Consider the following 15,488-nt stretch of genomic DNA (forward strand, 5'->3'; position numbering starts at 1 on the left):
CCAAGAGGCAAGGCCGGGTGGGCAGGCTGTGCAAGATGACCCATACCGGACTCTTGGGAAGGGTAGTAATGATGGCTCTGATTGCTGGGGGTGCTGAGGGAAGCCCAGCTGAGCCGTGCAGTGAATGCTACCAACCCTCTATAAGGAGGAAGTGAGCTCCTTGTCGAAAGTCCACATCAGTTCTAACCCTGATTGTGTTAACCCCTCCCAATTGGTCCTTTATCAGAAAAATAAGAGAGTGTATTGGATAGCCCAGAATACTGCCACTTTTAGGCAGCGACTCCTAGGAGAGTGCCCTATAGGGGAAGCCTGGTTGTGCTTTGAATGTGATGCTGCTGAAACATGATCAGCAGATCTAGTAAAAAGCAAAGAAATGGTGAAAATGGTAAGAAAAATTGTTTGTTACAAGTATTTACATGGTTGTACTGGAAAAGAGATAAACCCCTTTTGGAACACATTTCAGGGGAGCTCTAAACCCCTAGGTTTGATCTCGTCTGGCAACTGCATTGCTAGAGTGATAAAACCAATTTTCTTATTACCCAAAGAAACTGGATCAAGTTTGGGAGTTCCTATATAGAATGATTTGAGAGAAAATAAACAAAACCGGGAAAGTGAAATAGAAATTGAGAAAAACCAATATTGTAAAAGCCAAGTTCAGATCCCAATATCTGTGTTGAACAAAGTCATCCGGCTCCAGGCAGTATTAAAAAACAAGAATTCAATTATTAGGGACATTTCAAACGAAATAAAAGATTAGCATGTGTAGATAATCAAGATCAAACTCCTACACTTGATCCCAGTGGGTGGGAGAACTTGGAGATTTTCAGAAGAGATGTATGGGAAAAGGTGGTTTTTCTCGCTGTGTGCGTACTTGGAGGATTGCTCTTTTTACTATGCCTATTTATCTGTTTTAGTAAAGCAGAATTTGCTGTGCAGAGCAACCTGAAGAAACCAAGAAAAGTAACAAGGTTAAGTAACCATGATTACCAAAGTGCACAAGAGATTTATACTAGATTCAAAACAAAAAATTGTGAGTTGATGCGAGCTTAAGAATTTAAGCTCGATCAAAGAAAAAGAAGGGGGACTGTTATGAACAAAAATTCGGTTAATATTTTTTTGTGAGAAAGAGTTAAAGGGAGGCAGCCAGATCTCTGTCCCTGCCAGGGTTCTGTGTGCTTTGTTATTGTAATCACGGGTCATTATAGCTTATGACCCCTTTTGTATTAGTAAAGGCCCTGGCTGGGGTGGGGTGATGGCCCTTCCCCGAGGCTAAGGTGTTCTCTTCCCAGCATAGGGAAGGCACCTGAGAGGGTGGGGGGGGTTATGCAAAGTGACTCCAAGACCAGCATGCTTTTTGGGACCCCAACTCCAAAATGCAACGAGAAAACCCTAAAAACAACAAGCCACCTAAGGGTTGAGAGACTAAAGTGATGTCCGGACGTGAGGAGCCGAGTGCTGAGCTTGCAGAGATGCGGAGTCCCTCTCGCCCTGACCTGAGAGTCGTCCCCGGCGGAGAGACCAAGCCGAATAAGCGAGGAGGGGCAAGATCTGACGGGGACACCACGCCCTAAAGGCTCCTACAAGGACCCAATCCCCCGGCTCTGTCCCTGGTGGACAGAGCTGCGCATATCCTCCTGCTCTGAGTCGCCCTAGGACACACGACGGGGACTGCAGCCCTGCCGAGCCGCCCAGTCCTGAGCTGATCATTTTAATAATAGCATTAAAAAGGAGAAGAAGTCTCCTGGCCCTGTTTATTTCAGTTATGTAGAATTTAAAGTCGGTTGAGTTCTGTTAAGGTTCTGTTAAATTTAAGTGATTTTACATGTAGGTTCTGTTGATTTGAAAATCTGTTAAGTTTAAGTTCTATTAAGGTTAAGTTTTGTTAAAGTTAAGGTCTGTTAAACTTAAGTTCTGATAAGTTAAGTTCTGTTGAGTTTATGTTCTGTTAAGTGATGGTAAGTTAAGTTTAAATATTTTAAGTGCTTTAAGTTTAAGTGCTGTTAAGTTTGAGTGATGTTAGATGGATTTATGCTAGATGTTTATTTTAAGATCTGCATTTTTTGGGACTATTTGTTTTGCTTGGCATATGCCATATGGTGATGGCATATACCCCGTTTCCCCCACTTCAAATCAATAAGGGACAGAGAATTCCTCAGCTGGTGCCATTTGAGCCAAATGACTGAGGGATTACAGACTGTAAAAGGACAAGAGAGAGGGAAAATGGTTTTGAAGCCACCGGAGGACTTACCTTACTGACTTTGAACCTTTCTGAGAGACCCAAGAAAAGGGTGGAAGTGGAATTTCAAGGACAGAAAGGATCATTTTCAGGATTGTTGGACACTGGGGTCGATTCCAGCATTATTAGCCCTAGCTATTTGCCTCCTCTCCGGGTTCGTATGAATGAAAAACAGCCAACAGCCTTCTTTTTTTAGTCCAATTACCACCTACCATGCAATGCCTGATAAGGCAGGATATTATGGCTCCATTGGGGGTGATTTTAACCCTTTGGGGTAAAAGCCATTGCTCGGTAAAAGCCGTGGCTGGGGAACCGGGGAACCTTATAGGGATACTAAGTGTGCTTTTAAATGCTTTTGCTTATTTTACCTTGTATTTTTAATTGTATTCAAGATATGGTCAGTAGAATGATAGAAAAGCCCTGGCAGACTAACCTCCTTGAGCAAAACAGAAAGAAGGAAAAAAAAAAAAAACAAAGGGGATTTTGGAGAATTTTGCTCGGACATGGCTTGAAGGAAAAAAAAAAGGCCATGAAAATATACAGCTGATGGAAAAGTAAAAGGCACCTGTAAGCAGCAAATTCTCAAGTCTGATCCTGTAAACCACAAAATTCTCAGGCACGTTTCTGTAAACAGCAGAGTTCTCAGGCTTGTTTTTTAATAACAAGTAAATACCTTGTCCTTGGATGGTTATGGGAAAGCAGAGTGACAAACATGGAGGCCTTGAGAACTGTTCATAACAGAATGAGAATAACAAGTCTTGGTCTCAATAACAAACCACAGGTATTGAAAACAAAAGGAGGGGGTGGTGTGTAATCTCTGTCCAATGATGAGCTCGGGTTTTGCAATATGTATGAACTTATTTAACACAGGTATAAAATGTGCATGTTGGATCAATAAATCGGAGTTCGATGCTGATCAAAGGATGGGTCGTCTCCTTTCGCCACCTACAGTGCGACCTCCAAACCGAGTGGTGGCGCATGTGTGATAAGGGTGGTAATGAGGGCAGAGATAGAGATATGACGAACCAAAAATGGGAGGAGATGGCGTTGACACATGGCATATAAGGGGTGACGTTCACTTGGCAAGCTTGTACGTGAAGTGACAAGCGTCCCAGAACTCTGCCCTCCGCACCCTACAGTTATCTTTTGCTTATGCGCTGTTATTGGAACCAAATTATCCCTTATTATTATCAAATCATATTGTATCCAATATATAATTTTTTATTTTAACTATTCAATTAAAACTGCTACTACTTTTAATATTGTTTAGTTTTTTTTATGATGGGACAATTGGGCAAATATAACAAAAAGAATCAATAAAATATATTCAAACTGCAACAATCAAGAGCATCTTCAGATACACAGCCTGACCGACCAGCAATGAAAGCAGGAAAAAAAAGTTTTGCTGAGCAATGGCTCTTTGATGAAGCAAAACATTGACAATCAGGGCAGCCCATTTATACAGATGGGGGCACACTCTGGGGGTACAGCTGAGGCCATGAGGTCACAGCAGGCTCAGGGGTCACAGCAGGCTCTGAGGTCACAGCAGGCTCAGGTCACAGCAGGCTCAGGGGTCACAGCAGGCTGAGGTCACAGCAGGCTCTGAGGTCACAGAGGTGCCAGACCCTGTGGTTGCACAGCAGCACAAGGAGCGAGAAGTCAGTGCTTGAGCACAACTGTTGCGGCAGCAGCAGCGGCGGTGGCAGCAGTGGTGCTGACATTGGGACAGCGGTGTCAGGACAGCGGTGGCAGCAAGAGCTGAGGGACTGGCAGAGGGCAAGGCACCATGGCCCTTGCTCTGCGCCTCTTCCTCCTGCTCCTCCTGGCCGTGGCCCTGCCTGCCAGGGCTGCCCCGGCTGCTCCGCTGCAAGCGCGGCAAGCAGGTGAATCGGCAGCCTGGCTCCCCTTTCCTGGGAAAGCGCTCCCGGCTCCCCGGGAAGCGCTGGGGATGGTTTTCCCCAGGCCTTTAGGGAGGCTTTCCTCTGGGGGAGGGAGAGAGACACCAGGGTCCTGGGCAGCCCCAGTTTCCTCTCCAGGGATGTGTCACAGGGCCTGCAAAGAGGGTGCAGAGTGACCAGGAGCCAGCCCAGAGCTACCCAGGCCCCTGAGCAGTTTGGCCTTATCCATTCACATCTGGCTCCCATAGCCTTAACCAACCCCTTGCAGTGCCCAATTCCCAGAGGCAGACGGGGATCCCAACACAAAACGGAAATGGTTCTGATCTGTGCTCCCTTCTAGACTGGAAGTATGACACGGGTGTTTTGGAAGGCCTGATCAATAATGTTGTGAAGTTCTTGGAGGATGCTGGAGGCAAGTTCAATGTGTGCCTTTCCAGAGAGAATAATCAATGTGACAAGAGCTCAATCAAAAGCCATTTAGTTTAACATAATCTTAAGGTTTAAGGATAATGAAAACTTTGCGCTGCTCCTTTCTGGAGCACTGAGGGATCTCACAGGATTGCTCAAAGTGGGAGGAAGGAGCATTTAGCTGTCCATCCTCCTCCCATGTGCAATGCCACTGTGTCCTTCTGTGTGCTCTGTGCAGTCACAGAGAAGAGCAGAACAGGCAGGTGCCAGGCCCAGGGATGTGCCCCGGGGCTGAGCCTTGCCTGCAGCCTGAGGATCTCCTACAGTGCCACGGGTGCTGTTCTGTCCTGTCTTTCTTTGCAGCTGAACCTGTTGCTGAAGGTGATCTGGCTTCCCAAACCACGTCCAGGACTGAGCCTCTGGGAGATGGTGAGGGTAGGTCAAGACCTTTCCCCTGGGAGAGCTGCCAGCTCTGAGCCCAAAGCTCGGCCAGGGGGGCATCGCTGCAGGTGCCAGGACAGAGCCATGCACGTGTGTGCCCTCGCCCTGCACCATCCCCTCACCGCTCCTGCGGCCCAGTGGTGCCCGTGAAGCTGAGCGGAGATGGCAGAAGCTTCTGTGGCTGTTGTGTTACAGATGTGTCTGCAGGGAGTTTTCCTGTCCCTGTGATGATCCCTCCACGGAAGCCAGGCTCCCGTAGCAGGGGTGAGTAGTGTGTCCCTGCTGACCCCACAGGCTGAGCACTGCTTCCGTGGCACCCCGTCATGGGAAATGGAACTACTTACTCTCAAGGTCCTCCGAGACGGAAGAACAAACCTAGAGACGAGGAGAAATCACTTAAGTCAAACGACATCTTGAAACAAATACTGGAGATACTGCACAAGGAGAATGGTGAGAGCATTTCCTTCCGCCTTGTCCTGGGGCACAGTAGCTGGGGCTTTGGCTGCACATCTGGACACACCGGGCCCAGCACAGTGGGAAGGGATCCATGGCAGCCTCGCTGCCCCGCTGCTGCTTGCATGCCCTGCAGGGCTGTTTCCCAGCCTGGCCTGGCTGCAGCTTCCCCCCAGCCTCTGCAGGAAACTGCACAATGGGCAATGTACGCCCTAAGATCCCCTGCAATTTCCCTGTCTCCGGGCACATCAGGTGGAGGGGCTGGTTGGAGAAGGGACCAGTCTGGGACAGTGCCAAAACCCAGGTTGTTTTCTGATCCTTATCCATGCCTTTTGTAACTATTGCCACCTGAAGCCGTCATCTTCCCCATTCCCAATGAGGAATGTTTCCATCTGATGCAGCGGTCTCTTTTCCATTCTTCAGAAATGAAAGGAGAGCCTGTGCTGAAAGCTGAGTTCCCTGGAGGAAGCAGAGATTCTGTGCCAGCCTCTGCTGCAGGAAGGGAGGCGATGCCAGGCACAGCCACAGGAGGTAATTGCTGTGCCTCTGGGCCTGAGCCCTGCTGAGGCTTGAGCTGCCCTCTCTGCTGCTCGGCACTGCGGGCACAGCCCGGACAAGACGGGCACAGTCCAGAGGAATTGTCCCAAGCAGGCTCAGGGCACTCGCATACTGAGCTGTCCTGCTGGGCTCCCTCCGTGGGAGACACGTCCCGAAACCTGGGAGCGGCTGCACGGGGTGCCCATGGTGGGGAAAGGCCAGAGGGAGAGAGCAAGGCTCCCGTGGGTCCTGACAGGACCTGGCCACGTGCCCTTGAGGACTGGGCAGTGTCCCAGCAGAAGGAGGGCAGGAGAGACAGAGGGAGACAGGGATAGCTGTGGCACTGCCTGCTGCAGTTTCCCTCTGACCTTTAGAGAGGATTTCCCCCCTGTGTGTGAGGGAGAGAGCCCCAGGGCCCTGGGCAGCAACTCTTTCCTCTCCAGTGACGTTGCAGAATGCAGGGAAAGAGGCTAGAGGGTGTTCGGGCTTTCGGGAGCCTGCCCAGAGCTCCTCAGGCCCCTGTGCAGCTTTGGCCATGTCCATTCACACCTGGCTTCCATGGCCTTATCTGACCCCCTTGCAGTGCTCATTTCCCAAAGGCAGAAGGGGATCCCAGCAAACCATGGAAAATGTGCTAATCTGTGCTCTGTTCTAGATGAGGTTGCTGGGGAGGATTCTCCATTAGCTTTGCTGCAGAAAGTTTTGAAGCCGTTGCAGCCTCCTGCAGGTATGTTCTGACGGTCCCACCAAGGAGTAACCATTGAAAACCTGGCAGGACCAGGTGACAGAAACTTCTCTGTCTGTTGAGTTACAGGTGCTACTGCAGGGAAGACTTTTGCTGCTCCTTTTCTGGTTCCTGAACGCAAGCCCAGCGCCCATCGCAGGGGTGAGTAGTGTGTCCCTGCTGACCCCACATGCTGAGCCCTGCTTTTGTGCACTCCATTCATGGGAAATGAAACTACTTTCTCTTAAGGTCCTCCAAGGGGGAAGAACAAACCTAGGGGTGAGAAGAAATCACTTAAATCAAACGACATCTGGAAACAAATGGTGGAGGACCTGCACAAAGAGAACGGTGAGAGCATTTCCCTCAGCCTTGTCCTGGTGCTCAGCAGCCGGGGGCTTTGGCTGCACATCTGGACACGCTGTGCCTGGCACAGCAGGAAGGGATCCATGGCAGCCTCGCTGCTCCGCTGCTGCTTCCACACCCTGCAGGGCTGTTTGCCAGCCTGGCCTGGCTGCAGCTTCGCCCAAACCTCTGCAGGAAGGCATTGGGCATCAGCTGACAGGCAGCCCAAACTGCACCACTCTAGCAGGCTCCGAGCATGCTAGGGCTCCATGGAGGGCTGAGGCTTTAAGACAGGAATTCCCAAGTCATGATGAAGTAGCAAAAGAAGCCCCTGCCTTCCGCCTTTCAGACCCCAGCATATCTCTCTGTAGCCCCATAGGTCACTTCCCCTTAACCCCTACTATTGTACAAGTATGGATCCCCTTATACCCCATTTACAGGGCTGTTTTAGCCCATTCTGGAGGAGAGCCATCTCTAGAACCCTTCACAGACCCCTCAATAAAACCCTTGCTGTGGAACGCCAGGACGTTTCTCCTCCTCTCTCGCAACATCTGCTTCCCAGCTACCCTGCAAGGCGCCTTAGCAAGCAAATACCTAAAACCATAAGAGAGCTGATAACCACTAAAGAGCTGATATCCACTGGGCTTGCAAAGGTAGCCAGCGGCTAAACGTGGCCTGGGTACTCGGACACTCTGTCCCCATGAAGGACAGAGGTATCCAGCCCGTGCTGCCTGCTCGGGGGCAAATTAGCCCAGCAGGGAACCCAGGATACACCACAGGCCCTGCACGCCCTAAGATCCCCCGCAATTTCCCTGTCTCCGGGCACATCAGGTGGAGGGGCTGATTGGAGAAGGGGCTAGTCTGGGACAGTCCCAAAATCCAGGGTGTTTTCTGATCCTTATCCATGCCTTTTGCAACTATTGCCACCTGAAGCTGTCATTTTCCCCATTCTCAATGAGGAATGTTTCCATCTGATCCAGCAGTCTCTTTTCCATTCTTCAGAAATGAAAGGAGAGCCTGTGCTGAAAGCTGAGTTCCCTGGAGGAAGCAGAGATTCTGTGCCAGCCTCTGCTGCAGGAAGGGAGGCGATGCCAGGCACAGCCACAGGAGGTAATTGCTGTGCCTCTGGGCCTGAGCCCTGCTGAAACTTGAGCTGCCTTCTCTGCTGGTTGGCACTGTGGGCACAGCCCGGAAAAGACGGGCACAGCCCAGAGGAATTGTCCCGAGCAGGCTCAGGGCACTCGCATACTGAGCTGTCCTGCTGGGCCCCCTCCGTGGGAGACACGTCCCGAAACCTGGGAGCGGCTGCACGGGGTGCCCATGGTGGGGAAAGGGCAGAGGGGGAGAGCAAGGCTCCCGTGGGTCCTGACAGGACCTGGCCACGTGCCCTTGAGGACTGGGCAGTGTCCCAGCAGAAGGAGGGCAGGAGAGACAGAGGCAGGCAGGGATAACTGTGGCCCTGCCTGCTACAGTTTCCCTCTGGGCTTTAGGGAGGATTTCCCCCTGTGTGTGAGGGAGAGAGCCCCAGGGCCCTGGGCTACTCCCGTTGCCCCTTCCACAGATGTTGCACAGAACCTGCTAACTGCGTAGAGAGTGACCAGGAGGCTGCCCAGAGCTCCCACGTCCCCTATGCAACTTTGGCCATGTCTATTCACGTCTGCCTCCCATGACCTTATCCGATCCCCTTGGAATGCCCATTTCCCAGATGCAGAAGGGGATCCCAGCACACCCTGAAAAATGTTGTCCTCTGTGCTCTGTTCTAGATGAGGTTGCTAGGAAGGCTTCGCCATTAGATTGGCTGGATAAAGTTTTGAAGCCCTTGCAGCCTCCTGCAGGTATGTTCTCACTGTCCCACCAAGGATTAATCATTGACAACCTGGCAGGACCAGGTGACAGAAACTTCTCTGTCTGTTGAGTTACAGGTGCTTCTGCAGGGAGGACTTTTGCTGCTCCTTTTCTGGTTCCTGAACGCAAGCCCAGCACCCATCGCAGGGGTGAGTAGTGTGTCCCTGCTGACCCCACAGACTGAGCCCTGCTTTTGTGCCATCCAGTCATGGGAAATGGAACTACTTTCTCTTAAGGTCCTCCGAGAAGGAAGAACAAACCTAGAGGCAAGAAGAAATCACTTGACTCAAACAACGTCTGGAAACAAATTGTGGAGGAACTGCACAACGGGAATGGTGAGAGCATTTCCCTCAGCCTTGTCCTGGTGCTCAGCAGCCGGGGCTTTGGCTGCACATCTGGACACGCCATGCCCGGCACAGCGGGAAGGGATCCATGGCAGCCTCACTGCCCTGCTGCTGCTTCCACGCCCTGCAGGGCAGTTTCCCAGCCTGGCCTGGCTGCAGCTTCTCCCCAGCCTCTGCTGGAAGGCATTGGGCATCAGCTGACAGGCAGCCCAAACTGCAACAGACCCTGAAATTCCCCACAATATACTGGTCCTCGGATTAGGAAAAGGAGGGGTTTTGCAGCAGGGAGTGATCTGACCCAACCCCAAAAACCTGGCCGTTTTCCAGGTCTTTAACTAATATTGCCTCCTGTAAATGCCAGCACCCAAATAGCAAACAGCTCCCTCTGATGCAGCTGTCTTCCCTTCCTTTCTCAAGAGATGCACATAGAGGTTCTGTGGAAAGCAGCATTTCCTGAAGGAAGCAGTCGCTCTTCGTTGCCAGCCCCTGCCACAGGAAAGGAGGAGATGTCAGACACAGGCACAGGCACAGAAGGTAATTGCTGTGCCAGGCTCAGCCCTTGGCGGGGCTGTGTGGCAGCAGCTCTTCCCCAGGGCCTGCCCTGCACAGGCCCGGCAGCAGCCAAAGCTGGAGGTGCCTCTGGAGCTCGTTCACAGCCCCAGGGAAAGGGGACTCGTGCACCAACGTCCCTCCCGCTGCAGCTGCTCCGGAGCTGACGCTGAGTGCGCAGAGGCCCAAGGCACAGGAGCAGCCCCGAGCGGGAGCCCTGCCGCGAGCCCAGGGCCAGAGCCAGCCTTGGCACAAAAGGAAACAGTTCTCATCTTGGTTTGCTTCCAGACTGGGATACTGGGATGGCTTCTCAATTAACTTGGAGGTTTGAAATTGTGAAGCCCACTGAGAGTTCCGCAGGTGCGTTCTCACGGTCCCACCAAGGCATAATCATTGACAAGCTTGCAAAAACCAGGTGACAGAAGCTTCTGTGGCTGTTCAGTTACAGATGTGACTGGGGGGACAACTTCACCAACTCCTGGCCTGGACAGTGAGAACCGAACCACCTCCCATCGCAGGGGTGAGTAGTGTGTCCCAGCTGGCCCCACAGACTGAGCCCTGCTTTTGTGGCATGCATTCATGGGAAATGGAACTACTTTCTGTCAAGATTCTCCAACAGTAAAGCCCAAACACACAACAGACAAGAAATTCCAGAAGCCATTTGAAGTCATGTGGCAACTGCTGAAGGAAGTGCTTCAGGGAGGACAAGGTGGGTGCATTTCCCTCAGCCTTCACCTGGGGCTCAGCAGCCGGGGGCTTTGGCTGCACATCTGGACATGCCAAGCCCGGCACAGCAGGAAGGGATCCATGGCAGCCTCGCTGCCCCGCTGCTGCTTCCACGCCCTGCAGGGCTGTTTGCCAACCTGGCCTGGCTGCAGCTTCTCCCCAGCCTCTGCAGGAAGGCATTGGGCATCAGCTGAAAGGGAGCCCGAACAGCATCACGGGCCATGCACACCCTGACATCCCCTGCAATTTCCCTGTCTCTCAGCAGATCAGGAGGTGCACAGTTGTTTGTACAAAGGAGTGCTCTGGCCCAATCCCAAGGGCCTGGGCCTTTTCCTCATTCTTATCCATGTCTTTGAGAAGCATTGCCTCCTGAGCTGTGCCCTTTCCAGTGGGAAACAGCCCCATCTGATGCAGCGTTCCTTTTCCTTTCTCCAGAAGTGGATGCAGAGGCTGTGCTGAAGGCGGCGTTTCCCACAGGCAGCAGTCATTCTGTGCCAGCCTCTGCTGCAGGAAGGGAGGCGATGCCAGGCACAGCCACAGGAGGTAATTGCTGTGCCTCTGGGCCTGAGCCCTGCTGAGGCTTGAGCTGCCCTCTCTGCTGCTTGGCACTGTGGGCACAGCCCGGACAAGACGGGCACAGCCCAGAGGAATTGCCCCGAGCAGGCTCAGGGCACTCGCGTACTGAGCTGTCCTGCTGGGCTCCCTCCGTGGGAGAGACATCCCAAAACCTGGGAGCGGCTGCACGGGGTGCCCATGCTGGGGAAAGGGCAGAGGGGGAGAGCAAGGCTCCAGTGGGTCCTGACAGGGCCTGGCCACGTGCCCTTAAGGACTGGGCAGTGTCCCAGAAAAAGGAGGGCAGGAGGCAGAGAGGGAGCCAGGGATAGCTGTGGCACTGCCTGCTGCATTTTTCCTCTGGGCTTTAGAGAGGATTTCCTCTGTGTGTGAGGGAGAGAGCCCGAGGGCCTTGGGCTGCTCCAGCTGCCCCACCAGGGACATTGCCCAGGACCTGTGCAGAGTGGCCAGGAGCCAGCCCAGAGCTCCCCAGGCCCCTGTGCACCTTTGGCCATGTCCATTCACCCCTGGCTCCCATGGCCTCACCCGACCCCCTTGCAGTGCCCATTTCCCAGAGGCAGGAGGGGATCTCAGCACAGCATGGAAATGGTTCTGATGTGAGCTCTGTTCTAGACTGGAATCGTAACATGGATTATTTGGATGCCCTGCTGGAAAATGGCTTGAAATTCCTGGAAGATGCTGGAGGCAAGTTCTCAGTGTGCCTTTCCTGAGACAATAATCAGTGTCCATGTGACAGGAGCTCACTTGCCTCCATTTCCCTTAACATAATCTCACGATTGAAGGAATCTGGAATTCCTGCGCTGCTCCTTCTGGAGCCCTGAGTGATCCCTGAGGATCGCTGTCAATGGGAGGAAGGGGCATTTAGTTGTCCATCCTCCTCCCATGTCCAATGCCACTGTACCTTCTGTGTGCTCTGTGCAGCCACAGAGAAGAGTAGAATGGGCAGGGGCCAGGCCCAGGGCTGTGCCCCAGGGCTGAGCCTTGCCTGCAGCCTGAGGATCTCCTACAGTGCCACGGGAGCTGTTCTGTTCTGTTTTTCTTTGCAGCTGAACCTGTTGCTGAAGGTGATCTGGCTTCCCAAACCACGTCCAGGACTGAGCCTCTGGGAGATGGTGAGGGTAGGTCAAGGCCTTTCCCCTGGGAGAGCTGCCAGCTCAGAGCCCAAAGCTTGGCCAGGGGGGCATCGCTGCAGGTGCCAGGACAGAGCCATGCACATGTGTGCCCTCGCCCTGCGCCATCCCGTCACAGCTCCTGCGGCTCAGTGGTGCCCGTGCAGCTGAGCAGAGATGGCAGAAGCTTCTGTGGCTGTTGTGTTACAGATGTGTCTGCAGGGAGAACTTCTGCAGCAGCTCGGCTGGATTCTTGGCACCAACCCAGCGCCCATCACAGGGGTGAGCAGTGTGTTGCTGCTGACCCCACAGGCTGAGCTGTACTTTTGTGGTATCCAGTCATGGGAAATGGAACTACTTTCTCTAAGGTCCTCCAAACAGAAAGACCCATGATAGTGCAGCCAAAACATCTCTAGACACAAATGAATTCCTGAGACAAACACAGAATGGGGCACAGGCAGGACAAAGCAGGTGCATTGCCTCAGCCTTGTCCTGGGGCTCAGCAGCCGGGGGCTTTGGCTGCCCATCTGCACACGCCGTGCCCGGCACAGCAGGAAGGGATCCATGGCAGCCTCGCTGCCCCGCTGCTGCTTCCACACCCTGCAGGGCTGTTTGCCAGCCTGGCCTGGCTGCAGCTTCGCCCCAGCCTCTGCAGGAAGGCATTGGACATCATTTGCCACAGAGCCAAACTGCACCACGGGCCTGAGATCCCCTGCAATGTCCCTGTCTCTGAGCAGATCAGGAGGCACAGCTAATTGGAGGAGGGAGTGTTCTGGCCCAACCCCAACAGCATGAGCATTGTTCCAATCCTTACACTGACTTTTATAAGCATTGCCTCCTGATGATATCACCTCCCTAGTGGGGAATGTTACCATCTGATCCAGCTATGTCCCTTTTTCAAGTGATGGACCAAAAATCTGTGCAGAAGGAGCCACACCCCGGAGGAAGCAGTGGGTCGGTGTCAGGCTCTACTGCAGGAACACATGTGATGCCAAGCAAAGGTGAAAGCACAGAAGGTAATTGCTGTGCCAGGCTCAGCAGGGCTCAGTTCTTGGCAGGGCTATGTGGCAGCAGCTCTTCCCTCAGGGCCTGCCCTTGCACAGCCCGGCAGCAGCCAAAGCTGGAGGTGCCTCTGGAGCTCGTTCACAGCCCCAGGGAAAGGGGACTCGTGCACCAATGTCCCTCCCGCTGCAGCTGCTCCGGAGTTGGCCCTGAGTGCCCAGAGGCCCAAGGCACAGGAGCAGCCCCGAGCGGGAGCCCTGCTGCAAGCCCAGGGCCAGAGCCAGCCTTGGCTCCCGACTGGGCAGGGGCTGCACTGGCTCCTGACAGGGCCTGACTCTGTGCCCTGGGGCTGGGGGAGCTGTCACGGGGCAGGGAGGGCCACGGCTGGCAGTGGCTGCTCAGGGATGGTTTTGGCCCGTGTCCCTCCAAGCAGCCACTGCCCAAGCAGCTGCGCTGCCCCGGGCTCTCCTCCCGACCTGCTGGGCTTTGTTGGGTGGCACAGCCTGTGCCAAGGGGCGGCAAGGTGCCTGCAGGCCCCAGCTCTGGGGGAAAACGGAGAACATCCTGCCCACATCCACCCTACTGCCAGCTCAGCAGTGCAGCACAGCACGGGCTGACGCTCCCCATTGCTCCCACAGGTGCAGCTGGAACCACAGCACATGTTCCTGATTCCCAGAAGGGCCCTGGAGGGGGTTTCTGTCAGGGAACAGGCTGCTGGCTGGGGTTACTGGCAGGCCTACTTCTTTTGGAGCTTGTCTTCATGTTGTGCTGCTTTGGAATCTGGTATTCCTGGAAGAGAAACGGGTGAGTGTTTTGTTGCTCTCCCCTCAAACAGCTTCTTTTGAAAGTCTACTGCAAACAGGAAACATTTCCAGTGAGGCTGCGGTGTAGGTGCGGCCAGTCCATGATTGTCCAAAGAACAATGCTGAGGGTTCTGCTGCTGCCCAGAGCTTTCATTGGCCTCCTCATTGCTGGGCCTTGTCCTGGCGGGCCCGCTGGGGCTGCAGCCACTGCTGGCTCCCACTGAGGCTGCCTGGCCCAGAGCAGCCCCAGGGGCACAGGGCAGAGGCAAAGCACGGTGGGGAGGAGAAAGAGCAGGGACGAGATTGCCCTTGAAAGGCAGAGGCGCTCTGGGGCCTGCTCCTGCCCAGGGAGCCTGCCCAGAGCCGTGGCCTGCTCGCCGGGGCCTTGAGGGGCAGCTGTGCAGCTCGGCCAAGCTGTGCCAGCAGCTCCAGCCGTGCTGGGGAGCCTTGCCAGCTCTGGGCCCTGCTGTGCAGGAGGCTCCCTGTGTGCCACTGGCAGCTGGGGCCTCAGCCACCTCCTCTCTCCACAGATCCACCTCTGGACAGCAGTTTAAAGGCGGCAGCACCTCACACCCGCAGAGCCTGGGCAGCCCTGTCAGGAGTTCTGAGAAGAGGACCCTGGAACAGCCATCTAAGAAGAAACCTGCAATTCTCCCATTGTAGATCCCACTGCCACCTCTTCTCCCCATTCGTATCCCTGAGCTGCCCTCATCCCCTTTTCGATCTTCCTCTGTCCCGTCCCAGCCCATTCCCGACTTCTTCCATAGACCCCAGCAGCAGCCCAGCACCCTCCAGCCCCTCCTGAGACCAACATGTCCCTTCCTCTGCCCCGGAGCCCCCTGGCCCTGCCCTCTAAACAACCCTGTAGGTTACACCCCTGAGAAAAACGCCCATTACTTGTTTATAAAATTTTAAAGTTTAATAAAATAGTTATATAAATGGTAACACAATTAGAGCAATGATAATTTGCACAATTTGAATTAGGACAATATGAGACAATAGAAACAAGGAGTTACAGACGTCCGGGCACCTTTTTCTGGGCAGCACAAGTTCAAAAGTGGACACCTGTTATCAGAGGATTAACCCTTAAAAACAATGCCCTGTTGGATAGTCATTCACTTCATACATGAGGCATAAATTCCGTTCAAATACAGGATTCTGTCCACTCATCATCAACTTCTTCCTCTGAATCCTAACAGTGCCTTTGAGGCGGGAAGAAGTTTGTTTCTTCTTATTAGAGGGCAATGAATTCTTTTCCTCTGACAGATTTGTGTGTCCTGTGGCTGCTATCTTGCTGTGAGTCCTTTCTTTAAAAAAAAGTATCTTACATAGCGTAGCTTCAATTTTAACATTTTTTATAAGTTAAAACTCTTTTTAACACACTACTTAAAAGAATTAATACAGCATTACATTCTAACACAAAACCTATAATATTCATTTTAATATTTGCGAAAAACCAATCATAAAGTACACATTTTTCACACCCCCCCCATCACTC

The 15,488-nt window shown here is 53.2% G+C and overlaps 1 long non-coding RNA gene across 1 annotated transcript; it reads left to right on the forward strand.

The window, feature by feature from the left end:
- Positions 1 to 9,970: 9,970 nt before the first annotated feature.
- Positions 9,971 to 11,047, forward strand: LOC141730671 (uncharacterized). Its single transcript, XR_012582287.1, has 4 exons — positions 9,971 to 10,137; positions 10,220 to 10,297; positions 10,385 to 10,486; positions 10,939 to 11,047. It is a non-coding gene; the product is annotated as an uncharacterized LOC141730671 (long non-coding RNA).
- Positions 11,048 to 15,488: the final 4,441 nt, after the last annotated feature.

The sequence above is a fragment of the Zonotrichia albicollis genome, chromosome 12 (genome assembly GCF_047830755.1).
Source record: "Zonotrichia albicollis isolate bZonAlb1 chromosome 12, bZonAlb1.hap1, whole genome shotgun sequence".
NCBI lineage: Eukaryota > Metazoa > Chordata > Aves > Passeriformes > Passerellidae > Zonotrichia > Zonotrichia albicollis.